Raw genomic sequence first — 21,671 nt, forward strand, 5'->3', positions numbered from 1 at the left:
ATAGATATGTGACATGACTATGCATAGCATTTGATTCTTATGTGGTTTAACAATAATAAAACAAATGCTGCATTTGACATTATTATTAAAGTGGGACTAGTGAATTTTCTCAAACTATCTGTTTAACTGTATTACATGAGGAATCAAAAAAACACCCTTACTTAGTAGAAATGTATTCACTACAAAGATAAAATTCAACTTTCTTAATGTGTGCCTTAATACATTGAATACTGTTTAGATAATTAAATAGGAAACCATCCTAATGTATGAAGAATGTGATTGCTCTGGAAACTATGAGTTCATGTAATGTGTGCATTAATATTTCATATATGTCATTTAAATGTAGTTCTTAGCCATACTTACACATAATTATTTGAAGTATTTACTGTATGCTTTATGTAATGTGAACCTAATCCACCTATCATTCATATTTATTTGTGTTTAAATGTGCGCATGCATATTAAATGTGTACTCTTGCTAATACTTTAAATTACCAATTTAGGCCTATAATTTTTTATGCTGCATAAATTCTGGTTTCCATTTTCTGATAACATGACATTTCGTGTAGGTATTCACATGCATTGTTAGTTGTAGAATGGATACATTACTGTACTAGACATAGAGCCTGAGAAGAAGACCTTGATGAAAAACATGTTCACATCACTGGAGATTCATATTCCCCTTAGATGCCTGTCGGATTCGTCCCAGATAATTTTTCAGAGTTCCTTTAGATCAATTCCAGATCTCTTTGAGAAGTTTAGACCTCAATGCTTTCCTTGATTCTTTGCTGAGTGTGGCTTAGGCTAACACTTACATACCTGAATCAAGAAGACTCTTGTCCAAGCTTCTGCAGTGCTGACACCTTTCATACTTATTTTTATCTTGCTTAGCTCTAATTTCCTTCATGGAAATTCCTGATGTTTGAGATCTCTTAGACTTTTACAGCCACCCTTTTAACTTGGACTTTACTTTAGGTGATTTAGATTTACGCATTTATAGACAGCCAAATCTGAAATTTTTCTCTGAGCATTAGATACATTTTGCTGTGACCAAACTGCGTATTTGCTTGTTATTGGTCTGCCCAAATGTATTTTGTAGGTTGTGTCTACATGTTTTTATTCTGCACTTTAATAACATGGTGTTAAGAGTTGTGTATCTTAACTTGACTTTGAATTTGGAATAAACCCTTTTTCTTAGCTACCATTCCTGGGCCTCACTGTGTAGCCAAATTGGTTGCATTGCTTAGTGATATTTATTGATGATATACAAACTCTCCTCACCCCGGAGTGCGTATAAGAAAGGTTAATTGGATGAAGATACATGGTAAGAAAGTGGGCCCGGAAAACGCTGTATCAAATTCTACAAAGAGAAAAGCAAGTCTACACTTATTAAAATTTGCAACTTTAAGTACCAGGATAAAAAATCTAGGGCCCAATTCACAAAAGTAATCTGAGACAAAATCCTAACTTTACAACTTTCGGTATTCACAGAAGGCATTTAGGAGTACTAAAGTTAGGATTTTGTCACAGTTAATCTTTAAATTTTGGTCTTAAGTTACATTTAAAACAAACTTAGCTTTAACTGAGACCAAATCCTAACTTTATGACTAGGATTTTGTCTCAGTTAAACTTAAGTTTGTCTTAAGTTTAACTTAAGACCAAAACTTAAGTTTAACTGAAAGCAAATCCTAACTTTAGTACTCCTAAATGCCGCCTGTGAATACCGAGAGTCCTAAAGTTAGGATTTTGTCTCAGATTACTTTTGTGAATAAGGCCCTTTGTTCTTGGCGATGCATAACATTTGCAAAAAATATCAAATGTATGCCAGTTTGTGAGGACGAGCATCACAAGGAGAGAAGATTAAATCATCAGATGCTGAGCTCCTCTTTGGAAGTGCAAAGGCATAATGCACAGTATTTTGAATACTGATTAAATATAGCTCAATGGATTTCTGTGTTTTGATCAAAAGCAAGCATTTTACTATAGGCTTGACTAGTTCAAGAGCCTTTTATTAGGTAAAAAGTGCTCTTACCACATTTTTTACCTAATTTATTAATGATCACAAGACTAACAAAAGGATCAAGTCTGCCCAACTCTTGGAACTCTTGGAACTTAACGAGTGGCGACAGCAACCTCGATCTCCGCCTCTCTCTGACGCAAGCTCTCAAGGCCCGACGGGGTGACCATGTAAGACTGTACTTGCCTGTACGCTATTGGATGTTTTCTTGGCCTGTAAGGTTATGATGTGGAGGCTGTTCACTTTGCGGGCTGTGTTTTTGTTATATTTTTATGGGTTGGGTATTTATGGGTTGCCGATTGTACTTATCACATACGACTGAACCTGCCAGGGCATCTCACGATGTTTTCTAGGTTTGCGGGGTTGTGATGCTGCCGCCCTCCACTTTATGGGTTGTGTCCTTGTTTAATTTTCATGGGTGCTAGATTTACGTTTGGCTCCTGGGAGACTGCCTCTGCGTTTGCTTAGATTTTACTGTATTGGTCTTAGCAAATCCTTTTCTCTGAATCTCAAATGAGGCTGTTGCACGTTCTCTTTTGGGGTGTTGGGGCCGGGGCTGGCGTTTGTTTCACTGTTTTCTGTTTTAGGGAGTGGGGTTGTACACGTCCCCGTAGCTGATGAGGGTGGGCGACAGGCGCTCTGCAAGTTTGGGGTGCGGGTGGTTTTAGGCCCGTTCTGGAGGGTGGCGGGTGGGGGGCGTTCTGGGGGACGGGGGAACTGTTGTTTTTATTTTTGTTATGTTTTGCACCGGTACACGCTATTGTTCACCTCTCCACTCTTACACTCAATTCATCTGTCATTGACGTAAGTGACATCCACCTCGGCTGTTCACATGCATGCTTGAGTATACAACACCACTCGATCCCCATTGGATGGACGTGATGACACGGGGTTTGACACTTAACTTGTCCACTTGGAATGTTAATGGATTGGGTGAAAAAATTAAGAGGAGCATTGTGTTGCAGTACGTTAAGCGTAACGAACTTGATCTGGTGTTATTGCAGGAGACACACCTGATTGGGAACTCTTGTGGCGCCCTGAACAGGAAAGGATACAAAATGGTGGTCCACTCAGGCTTTACCCCGGGCTCCAGGGGGTGGGGGTTTTTCTTCGGAGGGGTTGCCCTACATCATCCATAACACCTGGCCTGACCCCCAGGGCAGATACGCTGTGGTTTTGGGCACCTGGGAGGGACGTGTCGTCAACGTCATCTCTGTTTATGCCCCCCCCGGACAGCAGCGCCCGACGCTGCGTGACTTAGGAACCCTGCTATTGAACCTGCCACTCGGGGTGTTGGTGTTGGGAGGGGATTTCAATCTCACAATGGAGGGTTCTCTGGACCGTATTCCTCCCCGGGGAGACTAACCGAGAGGATCATACTTGTTGGAGTTTGCGAATGCCCTGGGGGTTGTGGATGTCTGGCGGTGGTTCAACCCGTCGTTCACCCGTTTCACATTTCAATCCGGAGTGCGCAATAGCCAATCGAGGATAGACTATGTATTTACTCATGCCCAAGACGTTCAGCTTTTCATGAGGTCCAGTTGCCTGGCCCGTGGAATCTCCGACCATTCTCCTGTCCTGGCGACTTTGGGTTCTCGAAGTGGGGGACGCCCCTGCTCCATTTCCGTACACCCGTGGGCATTAAAAATTCCACACATCAAAGACGCTCTCCGCAAGGACACTGAATATTATTTTGCTGAAAATATTGTCTCAGTCGATTCTGCAGTGACGTTGTGGGGGCCTTCGGGGGAGTCATAAAGGGCAGGGCTTTATCACTCATGGTGGGAGACAGGGCAATCCAAGAGAGTATTGGAGTTGGAGGCTGAGGTCTCGGGTTTGGAGGAGTTGGTCGCCCGGGATCCTGACCCCGCTACACGCCGCTATACGCCACAGCCTTGCAATCAAGAGACAGGACTATCGTCAGCTTCTCTTTGAAGACATTGAGGCTCGCTAGCCTCCCTACACAGGATTTATGAGCAGGGTGAACGGACAGGTAAACTCTTGGCGTGGCTTGAACGACAAGAACAGGCTGCTAGATGGGTCCGCGCGATAGCGAATTCGAAGGATACCCTTCTTACTGACCCTCAACAAATAGCTGACATATTTGCTAGCTACTACGAGAAGGTTTACACTAGTTCTCCCATGTCTCAGGCCTCACCTTCTGCTGACCTCCTGGTTGCGATCGATATTCCTACTATTTCTTTGCAAGACAGAGAGACCCTCGAGGCAGACATCACAGTGACGGAGTTTCAAAGGGCTATACAAGACGTCTGTTCCGGGAAGGCTAAGGGCCCTAACGGGCTTCCCATTGAGTTATGTAAACCAATGTCAACTCTATTGGCTCCCCACCTGTTAAATCTATATACTGAATGCTTTGAGTCGGATGTCCTCCCCGAAGAGATTTGTACTGCAGCTATTGTGGTCATTCATAAACTAAACAAGCCTGTTGATGAGTGCAAATCGTATCGCCCCATATCCCTCTTGACGGTCAAGGCTAAGATCCTGGCCAAACTCCTCGCGAATCGCCTCCTCCACTATATCACTGGTCTGGTCCACCCAGATCAGTCCGTGTTTAAGCCGAGGAGAAATACTGCCCGGAACTTGCGTCGGGTGCATGGGGTCCTCGGCAGGCTCCACACCATTGAGGAAGACGCGATTCTCTTGTCATTGGATGCCTCTATGGCTTTTGATACCATTGAGTGGGATTTTCTTTTCGCTATTTTGGTTCGCCTGGGGTTTGGGCCCAAACTTATACATTGGATTCGGCTATTGTACACTCACCCTACGGCCCATGTCATTGTTAATAACCATCGCTCCACCACTTTTTCGCTTCATCGGGGCACGAGGCAAGGCTGCCCCCTGTCACCACTATTTTTCGCCCATGTCTTGGAACCGCTCGCGGTGAGGATCCGGGGTGATTCGGAGATACAGGGGCTTAAGTGGACGGCATATCACGAGGATCGCATCTCGCTGTATGCCGAAGATATCCTCCTATGCATGACTTCCCCTGCGTGGTCGCTGCACCAGGTGCTCCATATTTTTCAAATTTTCAGCGCCCACTCTGGATATCGGATAAACTGGTCCAAGTCCCAGATGTATGCGCTATGGGGTCCCCCCCGGCAAGTCCCCAGGGCTTTGATATTCCGGTGGCCCCTCAGGGTTTTCGGTATTTGGACATTTTCGTCACTCCTGACCCCGATCTCTTTTTCGAACACAATCTACTCGGACCTCTCCAGCATTTCAAATCTGACGCCGTGCATTGGCGCTCTGTCCCTCTCACCCTTATTGGGCGCACATCCCTGTTCAAAATGTTAGCACTTCTGTGTTTTCTTTATGCCCTACAGAATACCCCTATCCCGATCCCAGATTCTTATTTTTCCCAAATCGACAGTGTATTGCGGGGACTGCTGTGGGTTGGCCGTATGCTGCGCATCGCAATGAATAAGCTCACCATGGGTTGGTATGACGGAGGCATTGGTCTACCGGATCTCAGACTATATTATCAAGCGTCCCAGTTGATTGCCGTCAATCGCTGGGTGTTTGAAACTCATGATGAGCCTAATTTCCGTATGGATCATTGGCTCCTGGGTCGGGCGGTTATAAAAGAGCACTCTACGCCAACCCCCGCAAACTTTTCTTAACAGGCCCCACGGCGCGCATGGTCTAGATTTGGCACGGTGTTACCAAAAACTTGGGTTGGCACAGGCGCCTGACGTAATCGACCCCTTTGTGGGAACCCGATATTCTAATTTTTAGGTCATCTTAGCACTTGTCCAGGGTTTGACAAATGGGATTCAATCAGAATCTCCACGGTTAGAGACATCTGGGTTAAGGGGAGGCTGGCATCGTCTCCAGAGCTTCAAGCTAAATACCAACTGGCTCCATCCGAGACGTTTAGGTACTTGCAGATTAGTCACACTGTGTCCTACTCCCTGCCGAGGGATGGCCCCCTCCCCGACTCGTCCCCTCTGGAAGACCGTCTGTTGTTGGATCCCATGGACCGCAAGGCCATCTCACTTACTTATAAGAAGCTGGTCAACAACCGTGCTGACCTGATGTTGAAATTGAGGGAGGGGTGGGAGAGGGATCTGGGAGTGATGGAGGACGACATGTGGTGGGACGCTTTAGCTTCACCTTCACCTCGAGAAATAGCCATCCCCATGCGCATACGGCTCCTCCAATTCAAGATCCTCCACCAGGCATATTTTGATGCGAAACTCTAGTTCAAACTTGGCAGACACCCCGATCCACTCTGTCTCCAACATTGTAATCAAGAGGGTACTTTTATTCACATCTTTTGGGACTACCCACATATTCAGGACTATTTGGTGACAATTGCTCGCCAACTTGAGAGGGCGGGAGGCAAATCCTTGGGGTTATCTCCCCAACTATGCTTACTCAATATTTGGGGGTCGTCTTGTGGTAAATAAAATACATTACCGGGACTTAATTTGATACGGAAACATAATAAAATAGCTCAGTAAAATAAGAGGCAGAATCCGTGGTATTAGAGGTTCGGAATGGGCTTTATTCCAATGATCGATTATAATCGGTTGCTCCAAGTTCCATCACCACGGAGGTTCAGGAAGTGAAGTACATACTTTATTGACAAGAAGTGATTTTTATAGAACATACATTACAATGAAGCGAATGCAGTAGGCGTAACAATTGATAAGGAAAATGACGATTCATATGCGTAACCGAAAATGGGTGTAATAAGGAGTAAAAAGGAACATAATTGGTTATGATGTCATATATAGGTGGATCTATAAGATAATACTTGGCATAGATGCGCGCGCAGCAGCATGACGTGTGATTGACGTGTAACTAGGGGGTGAAGGGGACTTGACATTTAGCTCTACATGTGGAGACGAAAAGTCTGGGGGGTCAAGTCAACCTAATCCCAAATCATATCTAACATCCTATGTTTAAAGAACTATGTTATCCACAAAAGAAGGACTCTCGGACAGAATCTATTCTATACTGACTGTGCGTGCGTGTACAAGCGTCTAAGTGTCTACACTAAATGCGAGGGGGTAGGAATATTCCATGGTAACAGGACTATGAATTACTTGTATAAGGACGGAGAAGCAGGGCCTTTTGCTCGGTAGCTGGAAGGATGTTTACTTAAACTACTAGACAGGAATGCATCGGCTGAGGGGCGAAGCAGATAACTCGAAGGTGAAATATAGTTCTTGGCAGAGAATAAGCTGATGTCAGGCTTCGTGAGCCGCGCAGAGAATGAAACAAAGTTCATGGTCACGGATGCAGGCTCAGACTGGGGTTTTCAGAGGCAGAAGGCAAGAAGAGTTTGATGACAGAATCAGGGCCTACTTGCCTGGACTGTAAAATGGCATAAGTGAACCATATAAAGCCGGTGGCCTTTCATATTTAGGAATGGAATATCCGGCTTACTCATGGCGGATCTGACAGAGGACATGTTGACGGTGGACGCACATGTGTTTGCGTCTTCATAACTGGAACTGGAGGGAACATACATGTACTTGTAACATGCACATAGAACCGTTGGGGTCCAAGATAGGGGACATAACTGACCAGAAAAATCCATATTTCCACATTCCCTCCTTGTCCCCTACTTGCCCGTTAAGAGATATCAATCTTCATCAATCCATTGATCTGTTCATATAACATCATTTGTTCTTCTTTCTTCTTCCGTGACGAATGAAATCTTGGTGGTGGAATACACGATGTGGCACACAGGCCACAGATGGCTGGTCCACATTGTAGACATAGACAGCAACTGAATAGTATGAGAAGGCCAATACCTAGGAAGGATAGAACTCTCCATCCCCAGGCTGATATCACACTCCAAAACCAACCGGACCAAGTCCAAGTGCCTGGGTTCTGGTGTATCTGGCTTACAATCTTATGAAGGCGAGTTATGGCTTTATATACAGATGGCGAATTTTCTGGTATGAATACGCAGCAGCTTGATCCGATGACCCTACAAGCTCCGCCCCTATCAGCCAGGATGACGTCAAGGACAAGACGATTTTGAAGCACAACAATCCGCATAGCAGACTGCTCTTCTGTTAAATTGCCTAAGGCGGAAATAGTTTCATTCACTACTGCTTCAAGGGTTCTAGTTAATCTACGTATCAGCTTACTATTAGTAACAGTACCTATATAGGGAAAGATGCCTTTATTGAAATCTACATACTTGTCCCATGCCGTCTCAGTATAATCGACAATTGGGAGATCTCTCCGCTCTCTATTGTGTACTAAATGAATATTTCTGTAATAATCAGGAGGAGCTAGGAAAACAGGTGGCAAAAGAAATGCAATGTAGCAGGTACCATCCCAGTCTAGAGGTAGACGCATATATGCAGTCTGACCACATATAAAGTAGGAGTGGCGAGAAGCTCTAAATGAAGATTTGCCTTGATCACTGAATTCTACTGTAGTAGTGCATTTACTATGGCCCATATGTATGGAACCAACCTTTCTTACACACAATTCACCTTTTGTGGGGAATACTGACATGGTGGGCAAAATTAGTTCAACTTCGGATTCGACATTCAGAATCATGAGATTAGGTGTAAAATTACCTAATCCATATACTTCATTTTCTAGATCAGTTCCTGTTCTTTTGGGGCGACCCTCCTTGTCAGGGTAGCAGACCTTGAGTAAAACTAGGTTCAGGTTTCCCCATACCCAATGATCTTGGTAAACTGCTGTGTCTGAGTCTATGGAATTGATTAAACTAAACCATGCTCCACAGGAGCCATTATGTGTAAATGGGTGTGGAAAGAAAGGCAGGACTCCTTCATAATTCTGATAGGGAGGGAGCCGGCCACACACCCAACAATTAGTAGCATTACTAGTCTGGTGGGAATGATGTAACATACTAATGAAAGTGTTATTGCGCAGCGCAAGTCTATAAGACAATTCATGCGGAGGTAAGTCACTAAAAGAATGTTCAGTAGTAACATTGTAAACGTTTCTGGCAATAGGGTAATATATGTGCAATAATATACTTGCAGTAATTATCAAAAGACTCGAGAAAAACAAGATTAATAATGTCACTATGCAGTGGCTACGCAGTGATTTACAATACGCCTGTTGTTTCAACATTTTCCGGGTGTTTTCTCTACTCAGGTCCAAGGGATACATGTCAGAGACAATTCAACCGCTTCACCTTGGAGAGGACTTAAACAATCAAATTGCTCGACTGGTTGGGCCTAAGCTTTAGTTTATAGTGTTCAGAGTTACTCTGTTCAACAAAAGGAAGTTTTGAGTCAATGTGTGAAGACACACGAGGTGGGCTGTTTACATCTGCAGGAAGTCCATGAAATTTCTTGATATGACTTGAATGAATCCAGCCTTTTCTGCCTTCAATCTTCACGGCTGTTCTTGTGGTCAGCAGGACCAACTTGGGTGACTTCCACCTGGGCTCCAGCTGAGTCTTTCGGTCGAAATTCCTCACAAGGACGAGGTCCCCCGGAACTACGTCATGGGGTTTCACCTCAGTGTTGTCGGGAAAGGCTGCAGCTACCTGTGAACGACAAGATTGTAGTGCAGACATCAAGGAAGCCAAGTAATCTGTCAGCATATTACAGTCAATATCAGTTATTTTGCGTGGTATGGGCGTCCCCCACATATTTGGTGGTCTGCCGAAGATCACCTCATACGGGGATAGCCCTGTTCGAGAGTGTGCTACCATTCTCATGTAAAAGAGTGCAACGGGTAACGCTACTACCCAGTCGACACCTTTCTCTCTGCATATTTTGGACAATCTGATTTTCAGTATCTGGTTATGTCTTTCTACGAGACCTGCTGCCTCGGGGTGTCGGACACAGTGGAATTTCCACTGATAACCTAACAGAAGTGAAACATGTTTCATTAATTCGGATGAGAACGGCTGGCCGTTATCTGAGTGAACAACACGTGGTAAACCGTATCGTGGGAAGAATTCTCGAACTAACTGTTTGGCAGTAGTCGGGGCAGTGTAATCTGAGACCGGGTATGCCTCCGTCCAACGGGACAGAGCGCAGACAACTACGAGAACATATTTGAATCCTCGACATCGTTCCATCTGGATATAATCCATCTGGAGGACTTCAAAAGGGTGATTAGGAGGATGAAATCCACCCTGTTCTACGGGAACACTTTTTCCTGGGTTTAACTGGCAACAGATCATACAGGTACGGACCTTTTGTTTGGCTGCTGCTCGTAAATGTTTATTGAACCAAATGTGTTGAATGCTGTCTAGCATAGCTTTTTCTCCTAGATGCGCTGGACTATGTATAGTGTTAACTATAACTTGGACCATTGAATCAGGAAGGAACCACACAGACTTTTCCTTCATCATCCATCCCTGGTCCATTTGGATCCCTCCTAATTCAGTCCACTTCTTTATTTCGTCTGGTGTAGCATGTGTCTGTATGTCAATTACGTCAAGGGTAGGATCTTTAACTGTCATACAATGTGTCGGTATCGGGACTATTGTCTTTGTCATGTCGGGGGTTTGAGTTTGAGCAGTCTGTTTAGCTGTTCTGTCGGCTAGATCATTGCCTTGAGAAATGATATCAGTAATCTTCGTATGAGCCTTACATTTCATAATTGATATTGCGGTCGGTAGATGTATTGCATCTAATAAGGCATGAATGAGGGGTCCGTGCTGAATGTGGGCACCGTGGGAAGTTAAATAACCTCTCTCTCGCCATAGCACGCCGAAGTCATGTACAACTCCGAATGCATAACGTGAATCAGTGTATATGTTGACTTTTTTATTTGTGGCTTGAATACAGGCTTGTGTCAGAGCGATAAGCTCTGCGGCTTGAGCTGACAAGATATTTATGCGATTAGTTTCAATGACTTCAGTATCTGTTGTGACTGCGTAAGCAGCCACTAACTCTCCTGTATTTGTTCTCATACATGAACCATCTACATACAATGTTAGGTCTGGATCAGACAATGGGACATCGGTTAAGTCTTGTCTGGGTTTCGTCGTTATTGTAATAACTTCAATACAGTCATGGGCTAGTGGGTCTGTTCCGGTTACTGGCAAAAGTGTGGCAGGATTCAATGTGTTACAGCGTCTGATTTCTATATGTGGCTGAAACAATGTAAGTTCGTACCCTGTAAGTCGCGCTATAGTCAAGTGTTGTGTTTGCGTTCTATTTACAAGAACCTCTACTGCGTGTGGTACTTGAACTGTCAATGGATGTCCTAACACTATGGCGTCGCTCTGTCTTATTGCTAAAGCTGTCGCTGCCACTGATTTTAGGCATGCAGGCAAAGCCTGAGCTACTGGATCTAATGTACTAGAAAAATAAGCACATGGTTTGTGTGCTCCTGCTTGTTCCTGTGTGAGTACTGACAAGGCAGCACCTTTGCGTTCTGTAACAAAGAGTGTAAACTGTTTTCTGTAACATGGCGTTGCTAAAACAGGTGCTTGACATAAAGCTTTCTTTAGGCTTTCAAAAGCTTGTGTATGTTCCTGAGTCCAAGGGAGAACAGTCGATGTGGCTGCCTCCTGCGTTGTCAATTGAATGAGTGGTTTTGCTAGAAATGCATACTGAGGGATCCACTGCCTACAATATGAAGTGAGGCCTATGAAAGCCCGCACCTCCTTTTGCGTCTTGGGTATTGGCATGTTAGCTATTAACTGAATGCGGTCGGGTGTAAGCTGCCTTCCCTCCTTGGACAGCGAGTGTCCAAGATAAATAACTCGCTGGACACAGAATTGCAGCTTAGAAGGGGACACCTTGTGCCCCTTTTCGGCTAGAAAATGTAAAACTGTCAGTGATGCTTTTTCACATTCCGGTTCGCTTCTCGCGGTGATCAGCAGATCATCGACGTATTGAAGCAGAGCAGTGTTAACTGGCATGTGGATACTGTCGAGTTCTCGTTTCAGTGCTTGGCTATAGATGCTGGGGCTTTCTGTAAATCCTTGAGGTGCGCGTGAGAATTTAAAGCTACGTCCATTTAAACTAAATCCGAACAAATATTGGCTTTCCGGATCTATTGGGACGCTGAAAAAGGCATTCTTGAGATCGATTACAGTAAAGAATGTTGCTTCGGAATCAATAGCTGTCAGTAATGACGAGATATCTGGGACCACAGGAAATTGTGGCACAATGCATTTGTTTAATTTGCGGAGATCAATAACCAATCGATATACTGGCGGGGCCTTTGGATCTGTTCGTTTAAGAATCGGAATTATCGGCGAATTACATACATTGGAGTCTGTTTCCACAACTACTCCTTGGGCAATGAGCTCGTCAATGATTTGTAGTAAAGCCACTACAGCATCTGGTGGTAACTTGTATTGTCGCATTCGTGGTAGCACCACTCCTGCCTTTAATGTGACTCGATATGGTGTAATATTCATGCATCCAACATCAGTAGGGCCTTGTGCCCATAGATGTGTAGGTAATGTCTGCAGTCGGGAATCCATGTCTCTAGACACATAGTGACCTTTAAAATCACGTAAAAACAACCTTACTCCTTCCGGAGAACAACATATTATAGCTCCTAGAGCTTTCAGTGTTTTTATTCCTAACAGATTTTCTGGACATGATTTAGTAAGCAATAAATCTGTAGTTCGGGTCAAAGGTCCTATCGTAAGTGGGAGAGGCTGTGATACTTCATTAACAATAGGTTTTCCTGAAAAACCAAGGGAAATATTCTGAGAGCCTGAGAGGGGTGCCCCTGGAACTTCACTACGTTTTATAGTTGTTCGACTTGCCCCTGTATCGAGTAAAAATTTTCTATCTTGGCCTAATAATTCACTATGTACATAAGGTCCTTCTTGATCTACTGGGATTTCATTAAGGGGTAAGTCAACTTCCCTCTCTAGGCTAGTTCATGCGTATCTCTGATACTCAGGATATTCATACTGTGCGGTCTGATACATTTGTCGTGTTGTTGTCTGTGTGGCAGCAACAGGCAACGGTGGTGCAGCTGGCACAAACTGTATTGGCTGTTGTGCGGCTGGCATGGCCTGTGCATGCTGCGGAGCTCCTTGTTCATTCTGATCTTGTCTGAGTGGCCGTGGTCTTTCTTGTGTTTTACCTATGGCGATATTATGTTTTAAAACTGGACAATCGTGTACGTAATGACCTGGCTTTTTACAATAATTGCATGTCCCTTTTACAGGTCCTGCTGAATCGGAATGTGTCATACCCTTTTTATGTCCTTCAGCTGGAACTGTCTGGGAAACTAGCATTTTCATTTTCGTGTCTTTCATGCGTCTGTGTTCATGTTCTTGTTCCTCTCTAATTCTATTGTGATGGTATTGTAACATTTGTAACATTTGTGATGGAGTGTTACCTTGCCAGGTACTCTCGAATTTTAATACTCTATTCTTTACTTGAGGCAGGGCATTTTCTACTAATTTTGTTACAAACAGATGTGGGTATGATTCGCTACTTGCTTTTAGGCCACTATTTATACCAAAAAATTTTTCAAATCGGGCATAATAATCACTAGTGTCTTCATCTTGCTTCTGCTTACAGGCTGAAATTGTACCCCAATCTTCCTTTTTCGTAGTTAGTAAACGTGGCAGTACCTGTACTAATAAACCTGGTAGTGCTTTAGTTTTATCCCCAAGTCCTGCTCCTGCCGTTCGGGCCTTTTCTTCTGCTTCTAATACTGACCATTCTATCTTTTGGTCTCCTACCTCCCACTCTTTTTCCCTGAGTTTCTCATAAATGCCAGCAGGCATCAATACCTTTAATATTGTCATAATGTCGGGATAGGTATACTCTCCCATGAGTAACATGTCTTTAATCTCTCGGTGAAAACCCGCTGGATCTTTGTCATGACTGGGTACCACTTTCTTCATTTCTAACAATTCTATTTTCGATATGGGCGTATATACAAATACGCGCTTAAACTCGTTGTCCTCGCCCTTTATTGGGTGCACTTCTCGTAAGGGATTCTGTCTATCCATGTAATACGTGGTTCTTTCCTTGATGGGCAATGAGACACGGTCTGAACATACAAAAAGAATATACTGCTTTCTTGATTCCAGAATTTCTTTAATTAATTTAGTACCTGAACCTCTCCATTTATTCATAAGCAATTCAGTCAATATGTCAGGTAAGGGACCAGGGTCCGAATGCTGACTCTGATATAGTATAATGAGTTGTTGAATCATATAAATCCCAGCTAACCGCTGTTCGTCTGGGGTGAGATTCAAAAATGTGCGTGCTACTGTATCATCACTATATTTTCCGGGACTGTCCACCCAATGGACAGCTGCCCTGGCTAAATCTTGTTCATCCATAGAATCGAGAAAATGATAACCCCTTCGTTCTCGGAGTAGTTTGTCGGCGGCTTGGAACGAATGCTCATTAGACCTGATGTTAATTATAGGTATTTGGAAATTCCTGTTATTATCTAGACATATCGGACGTATCGGGTCAATAGGACATCTATTACTATTACAAGATCTTCCTCTACCTACATAGGCTATGGTGTCTGACTGTCCTGCGGGCAGTCCTGACCCTTCCTCCTCGCTTTGTTCGAACTCGTCTACCGCTAATCTTTCTTCGTGTAGGCGTTCTATTTCTTTACGGATCTTTCGGCACATGGCTATTATACAATTTTGTTTATCATGTCTACCTTCTGATATATTCTGGCTCCATCTGGTAAGAATTTGCATTGCTTCCGAGTCTACCCCCGGTCGGTCTTCATTTCTGATCACACAATTTATGAGGAAACGTAACAGTTCCCCCTGTATCTCCACTTTCTGGTATTCCATAGCTCTGTTAATACATTCTGAATCTTGCCCTGTTTGGACAAAATGATATATTTTATCTAGATGCGCAGTCATTCCTGGTAACTTCCCTAAATACACTGCGGCTCGTCTGATACGTAATGATGCCAGGGTCATTTCGTCCTCTTTACCGGGCACAGGGTCATATCTACAATCTACAAGAAGTTCCTTAAGCGTACGGGCATTTATGAGTTTGGGTGTACGTGAATGTGCTGACTCTTGAAAAGTAAGTTTATTTATTCTGGGTGGCGTAGAAAAAATATTGGTAGCACCTCCCGTAGCCCCCTCTGGGGTGTCGGGTGTGAAAGGATTCGTTGAACGTGACACAGCAACTATAGGTGTGGACACAGCTATAGAAGTAGCTGTAGGAACGGATGTAGAAACAGATGTGCTTGCCGGAACTTGTGACTCGATCTGTTGCTGTAGGGATATGGGTACTGGATCTTGGCGTTGGACCTCCCTGGTATGCGATCTGTGTGGGGCGGAATTTGCATATTCGGGAGCTGCGTCATCTAAATATGAGGAAAGAAAAACATCTTCTGCGGTTCTAGGATGCCCCTTAGGATGTACCTTTATTGGGAATAATGGGGGTGGCAAGTCTTTCGGTATCTCTGGAGTAGCCTTAGGTAATCCTTCGGCTAGAAGGGGATACATACCATTCATAAGGGCATTTCTTTGTCGGTCTACTTGTTCTGATTTCACTCGGATACCTTCTTCAATTAATAAATTTTCTCGAACTTTATTTGAACTCTCTTTATTCTTTTCTTCCTGTCGGAGTGCTTTTTCTGTACGTCTATGAGATTCTTTACGCCATAACTCAACGGCGTCTTTCTGTGACTGTCTGACTTTCCTTTTCCATAACTCTTCCTCGACTTTCATGATGCACTCTGCATCCCAGGTTCCCGCTGTGGGCCACCTCTGACTTTCTGGTAATTCCTTGGTGTAGTCTACCCATAAATCAAGAAATAATATAGCGTCTAAGCCATGTTTATGATACATGAAGTACCCTGGAGTGTCCCTAGGAGGAATAGGAACGGCTTCTTCGAGTACCCCTTTTCTTGTAGTGATCTGTCTTAGTTTCGAAAAGAGCGGCATATTGACAACTGATCCGGTACTTAATCTTGAACACACTTAGTACAAAAGCACAGTAATGAACAACCATTCATACCACAATATGCAGGACGTTTTAACACATTAAACATTAAACATTAAACATTTTTTTTTAACCTTTAAAATAACCCACAATGATGATCGTCTGCATAACTAATCACCAAGCATAATTCTTGACAATAACTAGATACTTCGGAATACTTGATATACTGCTAAACAGTACAGATACACTGCTAAAACAGTGCAGACCGGATTTGTGTACCCAAACCCGTCTTGACCGGCACAACCTATGTGCACGTCAGAAATGCCTCCCCAGTAATGGTACTCACCGGGTAGCTTCGGAAACGGAAGGCCTCGGAAACTGAACTTGGACCGGACTGGACTCGACTCGACTCGTCGGAAACTGGACTCGACTTCGAACTGGTGGGCCTCTGTATACCTCGGATCTTGCTCTCTCAGCTAGGCTCTGGTCGGGATACTTCGCACTTCTCACCGCCTCGTCTGGGTGTTGATCGCAGCCTCAGTCGCCCCCGCTTGACCGGAGGGAGATACAGGAAATCCTGCTGGTACGCGTTATTGTCCGTCCAGCTGTGGCAGGAGACCGGGCCTGCAACTCACCGCCGGCGCGTGAGATGAGAAAGTGTCCCTGTTCGGGCGCCATTCATGTGGTAAATAAAATACATTACCGGGACTTAATTTGATACGGAAACATAATAAAATAGCTCAGTAAAATAAGAGGCAGAATCCGTGGTATTAGAGGTTCGGAATGGGCTTTATTCCAATGATCGATTATAATCGGTTGCTCCAAGTTCCATCACCACGGAGGTTCAGGAAGTGAAGTACATACTTTATTGACAAGAAGTGATTTTTATAGAACATACATTACAATGAAGCGAATGCAGTAGGCGTAACAATTGATAAGGAAAATGACGATTCATATGCGTAACCGAAAATGGGTGTAATAAGGAGTAAAAAGGAACATAATTGGTTATGATGTCATATATAGGTGGATCTATAAGATAATACTTGGCATAGATGCGCGCGCAGCAGCATGACGTGTGATTGACGTGTAACTAGGGGGTGAAGGGGACTTGACATTTAGCTCTACATGTGGAGACGAAAAGTCTGGGGGGTCAAGTCAACCTAATCCCAAATCATATCTAACATCCTATGTTTAAAGAACTATGTTATCCACAAAAGAAGGACTCTCGGACAGAATCTATTCTATACTGACTGTGCGTGCGTGTACAAGCGTCTAAGTGTCTACACTAAATGCGAGGGGGTAGGAATATTCCATGGTAACAGGACTATGAATTACTTGCATAAGGACGGAGAAGCAGGGCCTTTTGCTCGGTAGCTGGAAGGATGTTTACTTAAACTACTAGACAGGAATGCATCGGCTGAGGGGCGAAGCAGATAACTCGAAGGTGAAATATAGTTCTTGGCAGAGAATAAGCTGATGTCAGGCTTCGTGAGCCGCGCAGAGAATGAAACAAAGTTCATGGTCACGGATGCAGGCTCAGACTGGGGTTTTCAGAGGCAGAAGGCAAGAAGAGTTTGATGACAGAATCAGGGCCTACTTGCCTGGACTGTAAAATGGCATAAGTGAACCATATAAAGCCGGTGGCCTTTCATATTTAGGAATGGAATATCCGGCTTACTCATGGCGGATCTGACAGAGGACATGTTGACGGTGGACGCACATGTGTTTGCGTCTTCATAACTGGAACTGGAGGGAACATACATGTACTTGTAACATGCACATAGAACCGTTGGGGTCCAAGATAGGGGACATAACTGACCAGAAAAATCCATATTTCCACAGTCTGACTTCACACATGCTGAACAGGCGTGGGCCTCTATGGGCTTTATTATTGTGAAACTGAATATTGCACAGCAATGGGGGGTTGCGACGGTCCCACGCCTGGTTGACTGGGCAAAGGACATGGATACCGCCATGGTTGCTGAAAAGTCAGTATTCAAGGCACGGGGCTGCCCCAAGAAATGGGATCAGAAATGGGGGAAATGGAATAAGTACAGAGGGGACATTTTCATCTCCCCAACGGTGGAGCTTCGGCAAGAAAGACGAACACTGATGGCCCAGTTGACGGCGGAGGTGCTGGCTTCTCCCCCTTAGGTGTGTGCATTCTTGTTCTCTCCAGTCTCAGCTGCCTGTTGCTATCTTTTTGTACTTTATGGATAACCTTGTCTCTTATTGCTGCTGGGAAATTGTATAAGCGTATTGCTCTGCATGGACCCCTATTCCCTCACGGGGTGAATGTCACTATGATAAGGTATGTATGTATTGGAGAGGGTACTTCTTATAGTGAATTTACTCTGTATGTACCGGTATTTGGTTGGTGTTAAAATGCAATAAAAAGTTTAATTTAAAAAAAAGTCTGCCCAACTCTTGACAAAGGGATTTTATACAACACAGCCTTTTAGAACTAAAATGAAAATCCTGAGCTAATTGGTCCTTGATTAGCAGCTTGTTTAAGTCTGCATGAGTATTAGACTAGACAGATGAACAGGAATGGGGCAAGCTGAATTATATCCTGTAATTTGGAAATACACATATTATTAACAGAATAATGCAGACTACTTTGCTGGAGTACTCGTAACCATCTACAATATCTGTTTTACTGCACCTGTAAAACTCTGTAATCAGCAAAGCCCCAAATAGCTGCACTCTATCACATAAAAGAAGCACATTTCTTTATATAAAATGTAACCATCTTTGGTAGAGATTTTGGAACCCAATCTGGAGGCAAAGTTAAAAACATTGGCCTTCAGGTAATTAAAATACCTTTCTACTGAGGACAGGTGGTGGGACCAGCAGGTACTGTTCTCAATCATAATCCTTAGTAGTAAAAAGCCTGGACCATCCCAAAAACATAATTTTACATGAAAAGGTGCCAGTATCAGTACACCTGGGCCCCTACACCACCACTTAAACTTTTGAATACATTTTGCTCAGAATGTATCCGTCTTTATAGGGTATAAAGTCTATGAACTTTTATAAGCTTGTTGAGGCCTTTAGCCGTAAGGGCCATCAAAATGGCATTATACCCAGGGTATGTCCTGGCTAATTTCCAATAAGGCAAGTTCGAGTTCATTAAAGTTTAAAAACAAACAAGATTGGGGCTAACACACACCGTTGCTGCATGCCCTTAGCCTGTTTAAAGACTCACTTCATACACCACTTCATTCACCCTGCATCCTTTTGGGCAAGTCATAATGTAAGTCAAGCAAAACATACACAATGCCTGTCTTAACCCCAATGGCAACACATAGTGACCAAAGTATAGGACTGTTGACTTTATCAAAAGCTGATTTAGGTCCATGAAAGCCAACGGCTGGAGATCTATAAGGAGGTCAAGATCCAGTCATTGCTTCACTGCCCCAAAAGCATGGGGTTTGGGACCTATGTGGTTTGGAAGATTATCCCTTAATAAATTATCAACATAAATACATATATTCTAGGGGTGTGCGGAATTCATAGAATTTGCTTTCACATAATTACCTGAAATTACATCAGAATTGTGTGAAACTACGTGTAATTACTCAAAATGCAAGTCTGTTATTTTGCTGTGTATTTGAAGTCAAAATGCATTTAAATAAGCATTCTGAAAACAACAGCTTCTCATGTTCCATTGTATCTGTGCATTTGCAGTACATATTTAGCAGGGGTTACAGTGAATTGTGCCATTCGAAGTACATTTTTGTGATGTTATTAATAAGGGTGGGCGTAGTTCGCGAAGTAGCACTTCGCGAAGCTACGCAAAGTGAAGTTCGCACTACGCGAGCTACGCGTAGCACTTCGCGAACTGCGAAGTAACATGTTCGCACTGTGCAAGATGTTGTTTTCAATGATTGCACAGTGCGGACAAGCAACCGGCACTGTGCAATCATTGAAAATGGCATCTTGCACAGTGCGAGCTGTAGTTTTCCTCTGCTCGAGTAGATTTTTCCTCGAGCTGCAGCTTTCTCGACGCGAACTGGTAGTTTCTCATCGCGAGCGGTCGCGAGCATACGCGACCCCTCGCAATGAGAAACCTGACCTTCTCGCGTTGGGAATCTCGCCGGGAGGTTTATTTTCCATGCTCGCGATCGCGAACAAGGAAAAAGTCTCGCCAGGATGTCATTTTGCTTGCTCGCGGTCGCCAACTTGACGTTGAGGACCGCGAGCAAGCAAAAAATGACCGCAGCACTACGCAACACTACGCTACGCGTGTTCGCACTGTGCTACGTGCAGTTCGCGTAGTGCGAAGTAGCGCGAACTTCGCAAACTACGCGAGCGTAGCGTAGTGCTTCGCCCAGGCCTAGTTATTAAAAACATTTTATGAAACAAAAAGTTACGTAAATTACCACTCCGTAATTTATATTTTGCCCATGCCTAATATATTTCTAAAAAAGAGTCCAGCACCACTACATCAAATAGAGCAACACTTTCTAAGCAGCCACTCATATCAGATAATTTAGGGCCTGATTAGGATGGTGGGTGGATTCATGCTGCGTGCCACCTTATCGGACAACAGGACCGTCTGACATGCTGTCGCCCGACCCATCAATCTCATTATGATGTGACCGCCTCCAAGACGGCCGCACTGCCTATCTCCTGTATTGTGACGGGTGTTGCGTGCTGCAGCAAACGCTGCTGTACAAGAAACAGACAGAGAGCATATCCCTGCACTATGTGGCAGACACTATGTGGTGCCTGCCACATGGTGCAAGGATATGTAGGGGGGCACCATAGGTGCCCCGAATGTCCCTTTCCACCAGTCTCTCCATGGTGGGTGAACTGCCATACAACGGCTGGCGGGGAGGGACATTGTAATCCCTATGGTGGTGCCTGGTAGGCACCGCCACCATTGCAGGAATTGTGAGACCCTCTGACGCACAGGCGAGCTCAAGAGCCCATCGGATGCATGGTGGTCAGTGTTTATTGCGTGCGGTACAAATGGTTCCGATGGCGGTGAGACCGCCACCGACAGCCTGTCAGTGGCGGTCTCTCTACCATCTAATTGGCACCTTAATGTTCATAAATTGCTTAAAAAATGTTTTAGGAATAACGTGCTCTCATTTTAATCTGAGTCCATCATCCTTCACAGCTAGGTTCAGTTGGGTCATATAAGTGGATTTGTCAAATAACCAATAAAGGGGAAAAAAACTAACAAAGTGCTATGGTTGCTGTAGCCCATTGAATGCATGGGAGAAGATAAGATTTGACAAGTTAAAATGTAATCAATAAAACTAGAACAACCCCTGCCTCAAAATGTAAGATGCAACAATTACCCAAATCAGTTACCCACTGAACATTGATTAGATGTCTTACAGAGATCACATTGAGTAACTAAAGTCATTGACAATTCTGTTTGCCACTAAAAACTGCACTTCCCATGTCATCTGCAGGCATTCTGGAATAATCTTCATAAGGCTTTTGCCCCAATTTAGCATTACCATTGCCAACTAGAATTATGAAACAAGGTGAGATGGAAAAATTAATATAGGATTCCATAAAGGAGTACAAGTGTTTTAACAAACCATTAAAATAATTAAAATAGTGTGATAAAAAATTATCATTGTAAAAATGAACAATATAAAGAGGGTGCCCCTACTGCATTCCATTTACACAAACTGGAAAATATGAACATTAAGCGGTAACTGTGGTACTTTCCCGATCAAAGAATTAGCCTCCCCAATCTGTAGGCCTTTGGGCCTCCCACTAAGGGAGGTAATAGCTGTAACAAAAAATTAGCCAAATCCATTGAAATAAGGAGTCTTCAACAGGTAGCTA

The 21,671-nt window shown here is 43.9% G+C and overlaps 1 protein-coding gene across 1 annotated transcript in view; it reads left to right on the forward strand.

Annotated features, from left to right (window-relative positions):
• LOC146789440 (transmembrane channel-like protein 2) overlaps nucleotides 1-21,671 on the forward strand; it is a 566,730-nt gene that overhangs the window by 209,283 nt on the left and 335,776 nt on the right. The gene's annotated exons all lie outside the window — the stretch shown is intronic.

This window comes from Triturus cristatus, chromosome 10 (assembly GCF_964204655.1).
Source record: "Triturus cristatus chromosome 10, aTriCri1.1, whole genome shotgun sequence".
Lineage (NCBI taxonomy): Eukaryota > Metazoa > Chordata > Amphibia > Caudata > Salamandridae > Triturus > Triturus cristatus.